Source organism: Castor canadensis, chromosome 1 (genome assembly GCF_047511655.1).
Source record: "Castor canadensis chromosome 1, mCasCan1.hap1v2, whole genome shotgun sequence".
Taxonomy (NCBI): domain Eukaryota; kingdom Metazoa; phylum Chordata; class Mammalia; order Rodentia; family Castoridae; genus Castor; species Castor canadensis.
Window position 1 is genome coordinate 172581977 of NC_133386.1, and position 18649 is coordinate 172600625.

Below are 18649 nucleotides of genomic sequence, written 5' to 3' on the forward strand. Positions count from 1 at the left end.
TGAAACTGCATTGCATATAAACTTGGAAGTTTTTTGGTTTTTTTTTTTTTTAATTTTCTATTTTCCATTTTATTTTAATTCATTTTTATATATAGATATTACTTTCATTTACTTATTTTTTATTTTTTTTATCTTTGATTTTCAATCCTCTCTCTGTCTCTCTAATGTCTGTTCAGCTTACTGTCGATTAGTACACTAACACTTCCTGTTTATACCTTTGAAACTCTCTTGTCTGATACCTTGTTCTGCTTTCTCCCTCTTGTCTGTATATTTGTTTTCCCCTTTCCTTTAACTTCTTGCTTTCCATCTCAGCTCACTCTTCCATTCTAAATATTACCATTGTTATTATTACAAGCTAGAAAATACTTAATTACACACAGTACAGGGACAGTAACAACACCAAGGACAATGACGGGAAGACAGAAAAAACAGGGAAACAAGTTTCCCCACAGCAAAAAATTAGTACAGGAACCAGAGGGGAATGAAGAGAACAGAAACTCAGATCCAGACTCCAACAAAATGAAGATAAACTATGCCAAAGGACCCAATGAAGCCCACAAGAATAATTTAAAAGAAGACATACTACAAGTACTCAATGAGAATTTTATAGAGATGATACTGGATAGGGTCAACCAAAATGTACAGGAGACACTCAAGAAATTCCAAGACAATAAAAATAGAGAATTTGAAAAAGCAAAAGAAGAAATAAAGGAAACCATAGAAGCACTGTATAAACACCAAAGTGAAAGAGAGAACACAATGAATAAATGGATAAATGAACTCAGGACAAAAATAGACAACAATAAAGAAGAAAACAGCCAGGATATGGAAAACCTCAGAAAAAAGAACGAAACAGAACTGCAAAACAAAACGGAAGGCCAATCCAGCAGAATAGAACAAACAGAAGACAGAATCTCAGAACTTGAAGATGAAATGGTAATTAAAGGAAAAACAGAAGAACTATTAATTAAACAACTCAAGACCTGTGAAAAGAAAATGCAAGAACTCACTGACTCCATCAAAAGACCAAACTTGAGAATCATGGGCATCGAAGAAGGAGAACAGGTGCAAGCGAAAGGAATACGTAATATATTCAACAAAATAATAACGGAAAATTTCCCAAATCTAGAGAAAGATATTCCCATACAAATGCAAGAGGCCTCCAGGACACCAAACAGACCAGATCAAAATAGAACTACTCCACGACATATCATCATTAAAGCAACAAGTTCAGAAACTAAGGAAAGAATATTGAAGGCTGTAAGAGAGAAAAAACAAGTAACATACAAAGGTAAACCCATCAAAATCACAGCAGACTTCTCAACAGAAACATTAAAACCAAGAAGAGCGTGGGGTGAGATCTTCTGGGCACTGAATGAAAATAACTTCAACCCCAGGATACTCTACCCAGCAAAGCTATCATTCAAAATAGATGGAGCAATAAAAGTCTTCCATGATAAGCAGAAACTAAAACAATATGTGACCACAAAGCCACCATTACAAAAGATTCTGCAAGGGATCCTGCACACAGAAAGTGACACCCAACTTAACCATGAAAAGGCAGGCAGAACCAAACCACAGGATAAGAAAAAGCAAGACAGTAGAGAGTAACATCAAGTTAGGTACACACAATCAAACCTTCAAGTAACTAAGACAACTAAATGGCAGGAACCACCACATACCTATCAGTACTAACACTTAATGTTAATGGACTTAATTCACCCATCAAAAGACACCGTTTGACAAAATGGATTAAAAAAGAAGATCCAACAATTTGTTGCTTACAGGAGACTCATCTCACCGACAGAAATAAGCATATGCTTAGGATGAAAGGCTGGAAGAAGATTTACCAAGCTAATGGCCCCCGAAAACAAGCAGGAGTAGCAATACTTATCTCTGACAAAGTAGACTTCAAACCTACATTGATCAAACGAGATAAAGAAGGACATTCCATACTAATAAAAGGGGAAATAGACCAAAAGGAAATACTAATCATCACTCTGTACGCACCCAATGTCAACGCACCCAATTTCATCAAACATACCCTGAAAGACCTAAAAGCATATATAAACGCCAACACAGTGGTTGTGGGAGACTTTAACACTCCATTATCATCAATAGATAGGTCATCCAAACAAAAACTCAATAAAGAAATCCAAGATCTAAAATATGCAATAGATCAAGTGGACCTAGTAGATGTCTACAGAACATTTCATCCAACCTCTACACAATACACATTCTTCTCAGCAGCCCATGGAACCTTCTCCAAAATAGATTATATCCTAGGGCACAAAGCAAGCCTCAGCAAATATAAGAAAATAGAAATAATACCGTGCATACTATCTGATCACAATGCAGTAAAAGTAGAACTCAACAACAAAAGTAAAGACAAAAAACATGCAAACAGCTGGAAACTAAATAATCCATTACTTAATGAAGAGTGGATCATCGATGAAATTAAAGAGGAAATTAAAAAGTTCCTGGAAGTCAATGAAAATGAAAACACAACCTACCAGAACCTATGAGACACAGCTAAGGCAGTCCTGAGAGGAAAGTTTATAGCCATGAGGGCATATATTAAAAAGAGTGAAAGATCCCAAATCAATGACTTAATGATACATCTCAAACTCCTAGAAAAACAAGAACAAGCAAATCCCAAAACAAATAGAAGGAGAGAAATAATAAAAATAAGAGCTGAAATCAACGAAATAGAAACCAAAAAAACCATACAAAGAATTAATGAAACAAAAAGTTGGTTCTTTGAAAAAATAAACAAGATCGATAGACCCCTGGCAAACCTGACTAAAAATGAGGAGAGAAAAAACCCAAATTAGTAGAATTAGGAATGCAAAAGGGGAGATAACAACAAACACCATGGAAGTCCAGGAAATCATCAGAGACTACTTTGAGAACCTATATTCAAATAAATTTGAAAATCTTAAAGAAATGGACAGATTTCTAGATACATATGATCATCCAAAACTGAACCAAGAGGAAATTAATCACCTGAATAGACCTATAACACAAAATGAAATTGAAGCAGCAATCAAGAATCTCCCCAAAAAGAAAAGTCCAGGACCTGATGGATTCTCGGCTGAATTCTATCAGACCTTTAAAGAAGAACTGATACCAGCCCTCCTTAAACTGTTCCACGAAATAGAAAGGGAAGGAAAACTGCCAAACACATTTTATGAAGGCAGTATTACACTTATCCCAAAACCAGGCAAAGACACCTCCGAAAAGGAGAACTATAGGCCAATCTCCTTAATGAACATTGATGCAAAAATCCTCAACAAAATAATGGCAAACCGAATTCAGCAACACATCAAAAAGATTATTCACCACGACCAAGTAGGCTTCATCCCAGGGATGCAGGGGTGGTTCAACATACGAAAATCAATAAACGTAATAAACCACATTAACAGAAGCAAAGACAAAAACCACTTGATCATCTCAATAGATGTAGAAAAAGCCTTTGATAAGATCCAACATCATTTCATGATAAAAGCTCTAAGAAAACTAGGAATAGAAGGAAAGTTCCTCAACATTATAAAAGCTATATATGACAAACCTACAGCCAGCATTATACCTAACGGAGAAAAATTAAAACCATTCCCTCTAAAATCAGAAACCAGACAAGGATGCCCACTATCTCCACTCCTATTCAACATAGTACTGGAATTCCTAGCCAGAGCAATTAGGCAAGAAGAAGGAATAAAAGGAATACAAATAGGTAAAGAAACTGTCAAAATATCCCTATTTGCAGACGACATGATCCTATACCTTAAAGACCCAAAAAACTCTACTCAGAAGCTTCTAGACATCATCAATAGCTATAGCAAAGTAGCAGGATATAAAATCAACATAGAAAAATCATTAGCATTTCTGTACACTAATAATGAACAAACTGAAAAAGAATATAGGAAAACAATTCCATTTACAATAGCCTCAAAAAAAATCAAATACCTAGGTGTAAACCTAACAAAAGATGTGAAAGACCTCTACAAGGAAAACTATACACTTCTGAAGAAAGAGATTGAGGAAGACTATAGAAAGTGGAGAGATCTCCCATGCTCATGGATTGGTAGAATCAACATAGTAAAAATGTCAATACTCCCCAAAGTAATCTACATGTTTAATGCAATTCCCATCAAAATTCCAATGACATTCATTAAAGAGATTGAAAAATCTACTGTGAAATTTATATGGAAACACAAGAGGCCACGAATAGCCAAGGCAATACTCAGTCAAAAGAACAATGCAGGAGGTATCACAATACCTGACTTCAAACTATATTACAAAGCAATAACAATAAAAACAGTATGGTACTGGCACAAAAACAGACATGAAGACCAGTGGAACAGAATAGAGGATCCAGATATGAAGCCACACAACTATAAGCAACTTATCTTTGACAAAGGAGCTAAAAATATACGATGGAGAAATAGCAGCCTCTTCAACAAAAACTGCTGGGAAAACTGGTTAGCAGTCTGCAAAAAACTGAAACTAGATCCATGTATATCACCCTATACCAAGATTAACGCAAAATGGATCAAGGATCTTAATATCAGACCCCAAACTCTTAAGTTGATACAAGAAAGAGTAGGAAATACTCTGGAGTTAGTAGGTATAGGTAAGAACTTTCTCAATGAAACCCCAGCAGCACAGCAACTAAGAGATAGCATAGATAAATGGGACCTCATAAAACTAAAAAGCTTCTGTTCATCAAAAGAAATGGTCTCTAAACTGAAGAGAACACCCACAGAGTGGGAGAAAGTATTTGCCAACTATACATCAGACAAAGGACTGATAACCAGAATATACAGGGAACTTAAAAAACTAAATTCTCCCCAAACTAATGAACCAATAAAGAAATGGGCATGTGAACTAATTGAACTTTCTCAAAAGAAGAAATTCAAATGGCCAGAAAACACATGAAAAAATGCTCACCATCTCTAGCAATAAAGGAAATGCAAATTAAAACCACGCTAAGATTCCACCTCACCCCTGTTAGAATAGCCATCATCAGCAACACCACCAACAACAGGTGTTGGCGAGGATGCGGGGGGAAAAAGGAACCCTCTTACACTGTTGGTGGGAATGTAGACTTGTACAACCACTCTGGAAAAAAATCTGGAGGCTACTTAAAAAGCTGGACATCGATCTACCATTTGATCCAGCAATACCACTCTTGGGGATATACCCAAAAGACTGTTACTCCAGAGGCACCTGCACATCCATGTTTCTTGCGGCACTATTCACAATAGCCATGTTATGGAAACAGCCAAGATGTCCCACCACTGACGAATGGATTAAGAAAATGTGGTATCTATACACAATGGAATTTTATGCAGCCATGAAGAAGAACGAAATGTTATCATTCGCTGTTATATGGATGGAATTTGAGAACATCATTCTGAGTGAGGTTAGCCTGGCTCAAAAAAAACCAAAAATCGTATGTTCTCCCTCATATGTGGGCATTAGATCAAGGGCAAACACAACAAGGGGATTGGTCTATGAGCACATGATAAAAGCGAGAGCACACAAGGGAGGGATGAGGATAGGTAAGACACCTAAAAAACTAGCTAGCATTTGTTGCCCTTAATGCAGAGAAACTAAAGCAGATACCTTAAAGCAACTGAGGCCAATAGGAAAAGGGGAACAGGTACTAGAGAAAAGGTTAGAGCAAAAAGAATTAACCTGGAAGGTAACACCCATACACAGGAAATCAATGTGAGTCAATGCCCTGTATAGCTATCCTTATCTCAAACCAGCATAAACCCTTGTTCCTTCCTATTATTGCTTATACTCTCTCTACAACAAAATTAGAAGTAAGGGCAAAATAGTTTCTGCTGGGTATTGAGTGGAGGGGAGAGGGAGGGGGCGGAGTGGGTGGTAAGGGAGGGGGTGGGGGCAGTGGGGAGAAATGAACCAATCCTTGTATGCACATATGAATAATAAAAGAAAAATGAAAAAAAAATATGCCCATTAGGCTTTGGACTCTACATACTTTACATATGCCCTCTCAATTTCCTCCTCCTGCTGTCCTGGGACATCAGCTATCTTCATTTTATAGATGTGTCTGAGTAACAGATCTGAGGTATAAATTGGTGTTGACATACAGCATCACAAAACTAGCTGTAGCAGACAGGATTCAAACCTCAGTTCTTGCTGGTAGAGTGGCTTAAGCACAAGGCCCTGAGTTCACCTTCTAGTACTTCTAAACCTCAGTTCTCCAAAAGCTGGTCTGATGCTTTTCATTCTGCTCCTGCCTTTTAATATCAAAACTTTGTCCATATGGATCCAGGAATGTGCCATCTCACTGACATTGCCCAGGGTCCTTGAGGCCACCCCTTAAACCCCTGTTACTCCTTTTAATTTATGTGACCCATTCCTGTATCTTCATTATTGCTTTTATGGACATAGAATCCAGCAACACATTATTTTAAATGTCCTCCCATTATGAATGCATTTCCTTTCATTGTAATAGCACCAACTATAATGAATACATTTTGTTTCTGTGCAGATGTCACTGGTGTTTTCGATGCTCCATTCTAATTTATGTTACAAAATGAATGCTTAAAGTATTGCCCAGGCTCCCATTACTCCAGAGGAAATGAGGGGCGCCCTGTGTGTGTGCATATGTTTTTGCATTCATGCAGCAGAGAGAATGTTTTGGTCAGAATGAGTTGTGTGCCTGAAATGAGAGTCTAGGCCTTTCCTGTGAGAGCACTTTGAAGGTAATTTGCTAGCAATCCTGTACAAGTTGGTTTCTTTGTGAATGGGTAATGGGTGTTTGGGCTACTTAATAGGCACAGATTATACTCAGATTTTGTTAGGGGTGAAGAGAGAAAGTCTTACTGATTATGGGATCAAGATTTGCAAGTAACCCAAGATCTTCTTGCCCTTATTTGCACAACCAGGAAAGGTTGCTGATATACTCAGTGCCACAAATCACCCTGCATCTGCCATATACTTTCATAACCTTCAATGTTGGGAGTGAATAGTGAATAGAAGTTCACTTGAGCAGATGTGCTGGGGTTGGAATTAGTTATTTGAATTGATCTTTATTGTGAGAGTCATCAGCTCATGCAGTAGAGGATGGTAATAGTCAAACTCGAAAGCTCTGGGTTGTGGTAGGATGTGGCTTCTTTGTAGAGAGGGACTAGGGTACTCAGCGGTTCAGGAAAGGACCACCCGTAGGTTTGAAGCCATGTAACAATGTAGATATCATCCTACTATAGAAGATTCTTGGTGTGATAGGATGTGGATTGTGAAAGTGTGTGTGTGTGTGTGATTAATATATCATTAAACATACTCTTTCCGAGGCTTGGGATCTCAGCAGTTAAAGGGTTTCTGGAAGATAACTCATAAATCTCAAAATTAATGGAGTCCTCATTCAAAAATGGAGGTGGGTTCTAGCTTACAGAATATAAGAGAATCCTGTTTTGAAAAAGTACTGTATGTTTATATCATACCTATTCAGCTGAGCAAATCTTTTAAATACAGACAAGTTGTCCCCAATAAAAATTGGCTACTCAATTTAAGATTACTTGCTTAATAATTACAAGGCAAATCAAAGAAGGAACCGTAGTTGTAAAATAAATTTGAAGTGCGTATATGTAGATGTTATGTATATGTGTGTATGCACACACATATACAATAGGCATATACATTAAGGGGTCTGAAAATGTTCATTGTGCCTCCAACAACAACAACAAAAAAGACCAAGAGCCTTTCTAAAATTTGGCTTAGGGGAAAGTAAAATTCCTGTCTGTATCTTTAAGTGATCCTAAATCTCACCAGACTTTTATTGCTGAAAATCTACTACCAAAAACTAGATTGTGGAACGTTAGTGTTTCATTTTATGTTTCATAGGGAGTGCTTTCCCATCTTTGATCCTCTCAAGCCTTTATTTTTATGGTGCATCTCCTGACTCTTACGTTAAGCTAGGAGGCTGAGAAGAACTAGTTTCCTCTATGTAGAAATAGAAGCCCAGATAAAAATCAGTGCAGTAATCATAAAGGGGTTGTTATTCTTTGCTTCCTTCATGCTAGACAGCTACTAATACTTGTCCTATGCTGAAAAGTATACTGTTTTATGGGAAATTCTGTAGTACTAAATATACTGTTTTGGGGGACTAGTTAAAATTCAAATGACTCTAATTCTGAATTGAATCTCTGAGTTTCATATTTTCCATTTTTGTAAATTTAAATAGCGACAATGTCTGCTGTGTCCTCTATAAGAAAAACACCAAGAGGCAAAACCATTCAGAGCTCTGCATTTTGGGGCAGTTTGCTGCACTGTTCCTCAGGGGCAGTGATTTGAAGCACATTTTATTTTTGCCCTGGGCAGGGTTAGTCTTGCTTCAACCTAGAAAGCTTTTTTGAAAGGAAGCAGGTATGAGGATGCAGAGAAAGGCTGCCCCCTGCAGTGCAAGCTTCTGTTTTCTGTGGACAGAGCGCACACAAGAGGCAGGTGCAGTTTACCATCAGACCAGCTTTGGTTCAGAATTTCAGAAGACCAAAACTTCTGGACTGCCCCTGTTGGGGTCAGACCTCAGCCTTTATAGTGAGGAGCAGGGACAACACACAGTAACAGCCTGATTCTCCTTCAGTTCACTACTGTCTGCTCAAACTGTCAGGCAAGCCTAGGAACCAGCCTGAACTCTGCTCCCCATGAGCTGCCTATCTTAAGAGAATTCTTAGCAAAACATGCCTTTGGGGGACCATATAACTAGAGGCAAGCCGTTTACATTAAGTCTTCCTACCCCTATCCTTAGCCCCCTGAAATGTTCAGGGTTCTCCACCATCTGTATGTATAGTATAGTTTTTAATTCTCAGTAGCTGTGCTTTTAGTCTGCACTAAGTTGATTGAACCATATGGGAAAGAATCAGCCCCAGAGAGAATGTGCCACTTTTTCCTGAACCCATCTTATCTGTGCTTTTACTGACAGTTTGGTGGTTGTTTTTAGCTATGAAACAAATTCACGATGTAAAATTTTTTTCCAACTATAAATAGCACCTACTGAATGAGAACAAGTTGGTGCCAAACCTATGAATTTTCTGAAACTGTTAATCTCAAATAAACTAGAAATTATAGTAATAGCTGTTGTTTATGAAGTATTTACCTTGTGCTAGATACAATATTAAGAACCTTAATGAGATTTCCTATTTAGTGTTCACAATCTTATTACATAGGTTTTGTTGGACCCATTTTGCAGATGAAGATAATTAAAATTCAGAGACAAAAAGTGATCTTGCCAAGTTAACATTGTCTTCTTATCTCTGTTCTTAATTCTTTTCTTTTAGATGGTTATTGACAGCTAAGGAATGTTAGAAAGAGATTGCATTAGTCCACTCATGATTGATAGGTTGACATTTCCTTTAATCAAGTGGAGAGGAAAAGCTACCATGCTTTATAGAGCACCCTGTTGTACTTCTACATTCTTCAGGTCAGAGGGATGCAGACCTGGCAAGGAGTCACATCTTCTTTTTAGTGGAAAAACATGGGTTTTGTAATTGGCCAAATATGGGCTCCAGATATGGTCAAGTCACTGATCTGTGAACTTTCTACATCTGTAAAACAGAATAATACCTTTTTCACAGAGATACAGTGCTAATTGGATAAGAGATTACATGGGAGTACTGATTATAATGCTTGTTCATTGAGTAAATGTTTAAAAATACATAGTTGCTTCAAATGTCATTTTACTATTCATGTTAGCAAAAGGTTCCCAGGTACCCTGAAGTGTTTGGACCACAGCAGGAGAGGGGTTGGAAGATAACAGTGTTCTTCAGTTTCTCAAAAGCAGGTGCATTCTTGAACCAACTTGACTTTTTAAGTTGTGTTTTTCCCTCCAAGGTAGGAGGTAGGCAATGCTTTCTCTTCTGCCTTCCCCATCCTATAGCTCTCAAAAGTATTCTCTCACCTCACCTCCTTTTTGTGATTTCTATAAGTGCTTCTAATGACTCCTTGACACTAGAAAGATATTCCCAGCAGGCACTCAATTTGTAATCGCTGCTTGTTGCTTGATATGAACTTGTGGCTGACCTCTGGGAAACCTGTTCTGGCTGGCATGAGGACTAGAGGAGAGAGCAGGACTCTGCTCCAGCAAAATGCGACAATAGATCCCTGAGAAGGCAGTTGAAGGAGTGGCTATGAAGATCGCTGTCACGCCTTTTATCACCTTGGTCCAGAGGATTGTGGTATGGGTAAACTCACATATTCTTAAACACCAGCCAAAGCACAGAGCAAGACAAAAAACAGATATCACAGGGCAGCTAGTGGTATATTTTTTCACTGTCTCCGTTTTATCACTATGAGCAGAAATGGCATGTCCTTAGGAACATTCGGCTTTCAGCTAAAACCAACCATCCGCTACTCCATGGCCTGCCACTTAGGGACCTTATAGGCCATCCACTTTTTTTTTTAACCTCTAACTGTGTCTTCATTATGGGGATGGTGACTGATACATAGGAAATAGAGGAAAGATTAAAATTCCTTGTCGTCTTAGACACACAGCTGCCAATCAGAGCTGTGAGTCATGAATTAGGATACTTGTCCTTGAGTATCAGCCTACTGTCTAGAAAAGGAAAAGCTAGATATCCATACCATGTCAGTATCACCACAAAAGACAGCTGTTGTAGTGAGCAGTCACTACCAGGGCAATAAATTTCACATTCATTACCTCTTGCTCAAACTTGCTTTATCCCAAACCACACAGTCAGGACTTTATAAAGAAGTCCGCCACTGTTCACAACCTCTATTCTGAACTCCTCATTCCTCCTCATATTGCACTCCACTTCTTAGCCTTTGCTGTCCTGCCTATGCACATGGCTTACTTCTCAGGGATGCCACTGCCAGCTCTGATGCCAGCCTTGCCTGTGGTAGTCTTTTATGTATATTCTTTTATTTATGCAGCTTCTAGCTCACCTTTTCTCACCACTCCTGGCATCCTACATTTCTGCTGCCCCAGTGAACATAAAGCACCAAGTTTCCCATTACCCCAGAATCAGGGCCCCAATTCCATGAGCCTGAGTGTGGGTGGCAGTTAGACTGTAGGCTGGAGTGGTCAGCATAGTCTTCATGGAAGACGTAGACTTGAAGGCTGGTTATCATTTGGGCAGGGAAAGAAAAAGGCTATGGCTATTGCACACTGCAGTAGGAAAGGTCCTTGTTAAGACTTGTTAATAGCTGTTGAGACCGTCATTGTGAAGAAAGAGTTTAGAACTGGAGCTGCCACAGAGATTTAAGGATTATGGTGGATTTCAATGCCATTACTGTTCTTTCTAGAGGATAGGGGAGGGGATGAGGAATTGGAATGGAAGAAAGAAAAACAAAGTCTCTAGTATGGGGTTATATTAGAGTCATGAAGTTCCTCTTGCCTCCTCCTCCAGACAATTTTTACATTCCTATGCTAGGTCTTACTTTGCTAGTCTTGTTCTGAACCCTAGCAAGAGTGCCCCTTACAACTATGTTGTAATCATTCATGCCAGTTAAGAGAGCTAAGTGGGTAATCATCTTGCCTTCCACTTATACCAGTGGTTCCTTGTCTTTGTTGCATTTAACGTGATCCCACTTGCCTGCCTCCCTCCCTCTGCCTACTCCTCTTTCTGTTAGTGGTACTGGTATTTGAACTCAGGGCCTTGTGATTACTAGGCAGGCACTCTACCACTTGAGCCATGCTGCCAGTCCATGACCCCATTTTCAAAGCCTGGTCTTCCAGTCTTCTTCAGCTGACAAGAAGAGACAGGTGACTAGTTGCTGGGGCCTTAGACCCATGAGGGCTCCCAGCACTGTCAGAAATCACACTGTAGAGAGGTGGTTGGTAAAAGTAGTTTGGGAAGGAAATAGGTCCTCTCCCTTCAGCTAAACATCAAACAGATGGTTTCACAGACTATACTTAAATCTCCTTTATACAGAATTATCACTCTCTTTGTAACTTCTTTCTTGCATATTGTTCAGCCAAGGTTCCTAAAGATAGTTTTTATAAAGGAGTAACTTTATTGTCTCACAGCAAATGCTTTTAAATTTAGAAACAACTCCTAAAAGAATTTTCTCATCTTTTCCCCAGAGTGATTGGCTTAAATGTTTATTTTTGTTACCCTTCTCTGTTGAGCTGAGAGATTGCAATGGAATGTTTCAAGTAGTGAGTGGGTTGGGAAAGCAAAGGATCTGTGTACTTTATGTTAACTTACCATGCTAGCGTAGGAGAACCATTTCACGTATTTGTTGCTCTGTATTAATGTCTGATTGAGACTTAGAATGTGAGAGCCTCAGAACTCTGGAATCCAAAGAGGAAGAAGGGAAACATGCTGAAAGTCTAGTGTGCGCATGGCACTGTCTTGCGCGTCATTTCATGAGAAAAATGATCACTTAGTTTCCCACGAGTTAAATGCTTTTACGTTGAGAAGGAACCTGACACTCATTGACTCTGCAAGCAAGGAAACTGAGACCCAGGAGAGTAAGTTTTGTGTAGCTGGACCCAGTTAGTAAGTGGGAAGGACTGGGTTCAGAACTTTGTTTCTCCTGAGATGCATTTCCTGCTCCTCTGGATCTGAAAGGCAGGGTTGAGAGTTTTGACAGCAAAGACCTCTGCCTTCCAATTTGTAGATAGATATCCCTGAATTAGGCAGTCTTACAGGGTGTTTATGCCTTACTCTGTTCTAAGGGCGCATAGTACCCTGGTGCTTTTTGGGGTATTGTGATTGACCTTTCTGGCTGCGACCTGTAATTGAGCCAGTGGAGAACAGTTCCTTTCCAGATATCACAAATAAATCTCATGACACCTGATTTAGGTTGAAACTGAGCCATATACATGTTTTTCTATGTATAGATAAGAAGATCTGAAGCAGTAAGATTATGTCATTTGGATGTCACAGTAAAGCTGACTTCAAGAAAAACTGGAGGAGGAAAAAAATGCGTCTTTAATAATCCTTATCTGCTTCTTTGAGCATCCTGTACTCACACCCTAGTCCTGACCCTTATAACTGGTCATTTCTCTTTCCCCAGCAAAGCCTAACCATCTTCCATTCTATCACAACAGCTTCAAAGTGTAGCTGACTCACCCAGTAACTCATCTGTGCTCACATGGTTTATGGTAGTCCCATGGCCTACTCTCGTCTTGTAAAATACTGATTTTTAACTCTAGGAATTCAACCAAAAGGAACCTTCTAAGTGCAGTCCCTTACCCTAAAGGAATAACTTTAATAGGGACTTTGGTCTTAATGGCTTATAGGAGGTCTTTTGAAAGTGGAGAAGGCCTTAGCTGTTTTTCATATGCTCTTATATTCAGTATCTGTTCCTCCACTGTGAAGGACAGCTTGAGCTTAGAGCAATGGGCTTTGTTTAGTCTTGAGATCATGTGATGACAAAGGATAGGGGGCTGCAATATTCAGTTCTCACCCCCATCCCCCTGTTTTGACTCTCCTCTTTGGTGTTGTCATGTGTTTTGAGTCATCAAGTGATGACCAAACTAGTGATGTCTCTCCTCTGACAGCACTGAACTGCAACCCGAAGAGACCCTCTGGTAAGATTGGCTAAAAGTAAATTGGATGTGATAATCATTGCCTTGACAGTCTATAAGAACTTTCCTCTCTGTAGGGGTAGATACAGACCTTTTGGTGGTATCTTGAGTTTTTGGAGTATTAGGGGTGGGGTATTAGGTAAGGATAGCTTTCTTACCACCTTCTCCATTTCTTGGGGAGACTTATATATAACAAGAGCATTTAATATGTGGGGAAAGGATTCCTACTCAGCAATAGGAACCAGGCAGTAGAATAAGGGTCCTCTTCCCTTCTACAAACATCTACTCTGTAGTCAGACTTGTCTCAGATAAGATGTGCTGGCTGAGATGCTTGATTACTAACATAAGACACCTCCTCATGGTTTCCTTTTTCCCTGTTTGAAAGCCTTCTCATTGTCCCTGGCATGGGCCTTATACTAGACAAGTGAGTCTTACTTTGGCAAAGAGAGAACCCTGGGATCTGCTTGGAAGCAAGTGTTCTTTATTCCAGACACCCAGTATCATCACAGTAGCTCCTGTATCACTCTTCCACACTGAGTCTCAGCCTATACTGATGATACAGTCACACTGGAGCAGCCTGATGCTTTTCTGCCCTCATTCAGATTTTCCTTTGAGTTTCCACTGAATGTTTTTCTTTTCTTTCTGTTTTTCCTGAAACATCTGTTTGTGTGGCCTTGGGAGCATTGGACAGAACACAGCTGAATATTTTAAACATTGCCCTTGTTCACATTTTGGAGTGCTGACAATGTGGTAGATGCCATATGGAGTTCTGATATCCTTCTCATCTCTGTTCTCTCCCATCCATACTCTCCCATCTTCTTAGGGGATACTTTACGTATAACCCATGAAGATATGCACTAGGAGCTGCTGATGAGTCACTTTTTCTCTCAGCCTGGTCTCACATGATTTACCTTTAGCCATTCTGAACTTTTAACAGCTCCCTGACCATGCCAAAGCTGTTTCACATCTTCAAGAGTTACTCAAGCTGTTCCTTTCACCTGGCATGCCTTCCTCCTGGCCTTGTTGTGTTCCTGGAAAATATCAATCTATCTGTCAACACTGAGTGATAAGTCATTTCTTCTTCTGTAGGTGGAATTTACCACTTCTTCCTTTTTTCTTAGCATGTAGGGTACATTCTCTGCAGACTGTGAGGTCCTTCAGGGAAGAGTCCCTATCTGATTCACCTTTGTACTCTGTTACCTGCACAAAGTAGGGTCTCAGTCACTGTGAGGTGAGAGAGAAATGATTGGCTTTAGGATGGGAGTGATATAAGAACATTTGAATTTGGTTGAGTGCTTATTACTTACTAGAGAATATGTTAAATACTTTATTATCTCATTTAATACTTAATTAAGTATTAAATCATGGTATTTTCCTTTTTCTGACTAGCTCCTCCTACCCATCAGTCCTAATCTCAGCATCCTGATTTGTTTTCTTCATAGTATTTTCTACTCTGAAATTGTTTTCTTGTTTATTGTTTCCTCACTAGAAATTATGCTTCACAAGAACAAGGTCCTTATAAGTCTATAATGCCAGCACCTGTTACAGTGCTTAATATGTTGTGGATACTCAATAAATATTTGTTCACTGAAAGAGCAAGTGAATCAGTGATTCCCTGTTTCACAGGAATAAGGAAACTGAGAGGTTAGATAGCTTTACCAAAGCCTCACAGCTCAGTGTTGAAGGACTTGGTTGGGAATCCTGGTCTTAGTCCTAGGTGGATAATCTTAGCATATTATACTACCTCCTTTAACAGTTCTCCAAGTAGACAGAGCTTAGTTTTCCTAGAAGGTCGGCTTTCTTGCTAGAGATAGTTTGTGCCTTGAAGGTTTGCCTTCTCCATCTTTTACCTCACCAGCTAAATGAGAGGAGCTACTGTGTGTCAGATACCAAATGTGTCCTAAGGGTCAGTCATACTGCTAAACACTTCAGTGAATAAGAACTAGGCTCATCCTCCAAGGAGCTCAAGTGATAAAGACTGACATTTACAATATAACACAGTAAGACTGAATTCCTCAATCCTAGAAGCTGCAAGGGCAAAGTGGGGATCTATCAGACCACCTCCATCACTGGTTCCCCGAGAGCAGGCAAGGATACAACATCTTGACTCAATTCAGATTCTGCCTCCAGGAGGGTGGAATGAAGACTTGAAAGGTATTTTCTGTGCATCAATATTGAAAGGCTGAGGCTATGGTATCTCTTACCTCAGGGTAGACAGAGCTGAAATTGACCCAGAGGGACTCTGGCCTAAGTCCTGAGGAAAATGCCATGGCGGGAGGCTTTTTTCATGACTGTTTACTGGAACCCCTAAGAACCACAGTCAGAATCTGAGAAAAAGGCTCACCTTCCAGCCAGATTATCACAGGAAAGCCAAAGACTGACTATAATTATAAAATAAAAATGTAGCTGCACTTTAAAATAGACTATTAGGAAGGAAGACTTTGGAGGAAGTTTTCTAGTAATTGGTGCCCAAACTGAAGCTTGAGTCAGCCAATGCCTTGGAAAATCTTTTTAACAATAGCAGAGGTAACTACCTTTGTTCCTGGTATTGAGGCATTACCTGGAACTTGGCTGGTTAAGTGCAACCAAGTTGACTTCACAAGTTCCCTCACAGGCTGCCTTCACTCATCATTGAGTCCCCTACCCAGGTTCGAAAACAGGAACAGGCCTCAATTGTAGTTTCACCTCTGCCTAACTATGGGAATTTGAGAAGTTGGTTAATTCTCCGCTTCTCATTTTCTTTATCTTTAAAATGGAATGTTAATGCTATCACATAGGATTATTGTGAAAACAGTATTAAGAGTGTTGGTGGAGAGATTAGTTCAGTGTCTAACAAATAATTACAGCATCTATTTAGTGAGTGTATCATATATCATTATCCTCTTTTTATGGATATGGAAACTTTGAGTCGCCTCACTCGGTTATACAGCAAACGTGTGTTGGAGTGGAATCTTGAAGCTTAGTTGTATGTTTTTTCTATTGTGGTGGTAACCAACACAACTCAACCCAGCTCTCTTCCACTTCTGGATCCAGGCTTCAGCTGACATTGCCTCTTCAGGAAAAGAGGGAACAGTGACATAAGCACCCCTTCGTTCTCATCTTGGTCTGGATGACTTAATGCCATCCTCACTTCTCTCATTCTGTAGACCATTAGGATGAGCAGTAGATGGCTCAAAGTCTTGTAACTCACACCTGTCTTAAGAACATCTTGCAGCTGGATTGCAGAGCTTTGGAAGTTGCTAAAAGTGCAACTGGTTTTTAGCGAAGCCAGATGAGAACATTTCCTCATGGAGATGAATGGTTCTTCTTGTTTCTTTGTTAGGGAGGTTGGACATGAGTTTGCTTCTTTTGTGTTCTCAGTGATAGCAGCACTCCCTGTCCATCACCACACCTGTCCTTTACCAGTAGGGTCTGTTTTTCATAAGAGTAATCATTGTTTATAATGCAGCATTTTAGTCCACACTAGATGCCTAGTGTTTATATGTGCCTGGTCATTCTTGTGACAATTAGAAAAGAAGTGGACTCTGGGCTCATCTGTAGAGGCAAACTATATGTGAGATTCCTGGGCAGTATATCTAAGACCAACAAAGTGGCCCAGGATTTGTTGGGAAGGTTTCTCAGAACACTAACACTTTATGGGATTAGTGTTTGATCATTCACTTACTCATTCCTAACTACAAAATGTATTGGGTACCTACTGTGTAGCAGGTATTAAGCCAAGCTCTCTATACACTTGCCAAGTCCTCTCTATATACTTACCTCATTTAATCATCAGCAACTATTCCAAGTAGTTACTAAATTGTCCTCCATTTTCAAGTAGAAACTCAGAACTCAAAATCCCATAGCTAGTAAGTGGCAGAGTTATGACTCAGACCCAGGTGTGTCTAACTCTTAAATCCACATTCATATGAGAATTAGCTCTAGTTCTGTAATGGTTGGTATGCTTCCAACTCCAATATTCTAAAACTTTCAGACTTTGTCTCACAGGTACCATGGGACTCAAAGCTACTGAGATACACATACAGACGCAAATGCATGTGCACCTACAAAACCTAGTATTCATACAGAGATTAGAGGTTAGTTTCAAGAGTGTATTTATTTATTGATCCTCTCTTCCTCTCCCTTTGGTAACTTGTAAGATGCAGCAGTGTGAGGCAACAGGAAATTTGAAGTCCGGCATTTTTATTAAAACTTGTTTAAGATTTCTGTGAAGGAAACTGCTTGATGAGATTTGGTTTCCATTATTCACATGCCAAGAGAAGACAAGGAAACTGGGGCAGGTGATTTCATGAAGGTATGGGAAGCAGGGAAGGTAAACCTTTGGGCTATTTTCTGCTTCTCACTCCCTACCACCTGGAGTTGCCTGGGCCCTAACAGAGGGCATGGGAAAGATTCCTTTTCAGCCCTCACCACAGGAGATCATCAGTGATGTGAAATTCAGCAGTGCTGGAGGAAAGAAAGAAGACTGGGAACAACCAACATAAAGGCAGAGAAAAGGAAAACTTTCCTCCCCCATGGAATTTTCATCTTTAAGTTCAACAGGAAATCATATACTTGGAAGTTATTTAGAGAGGAAGAGCAGACACACACATACTTGCACATGCACATGTGTGCAAACACACACTATTCCCATGCTAGGTCAGCTTCCTGACACTTTGAAACTGCCCCATCATTGGTAAGGATGTGGGGAAATGGGCATTCCCATACCTGAAAGAGTAATGATTATAAATCAGCATAGGAAGAACAAGAACGCACCAAATGCCTTTAAAAACACATCCCTTTTCTCCTTGGAGAAATACCTGATTGTAGGTCTTGGGCAAAAAAAATTATAAGGTAAGCTGGAGGATCTTGTAATATTGAAAAGTAAGGAAGTACTCAAAACAAACCAAAAACAAAATCCACATTGACGGGGATATGTAAAGGAGAACATAGGAGCCAACTAATAGAGCTCCCAAAGGCCAAAGCTGAGTAATTTGAATAACAACATAGGTAATTTTACATAGTAACTCACAGTATAAAGTAAATATCCATGAGTCCTTATTGGCATAAATAAATAATAAGTAAAAAGAAGAGACAAATTTCATATTCAAAAATATTTTAACTTTATATAAATAACCCCAC

General features: G+C 39.4%; 1 protein-coding gene across 5 annotated transcripts in view; it reads left to right on the top strand.

Annotated features, from left to right (window-relative positions):
* Trim44 (tripartite motif containing 44) overlaps positions 1–18649 on the top strand; it is a 186342-nt gene that overhangs the window by 89799 nt on the left and 77894 nt on the right. The window lies entirely within an intron of this gene.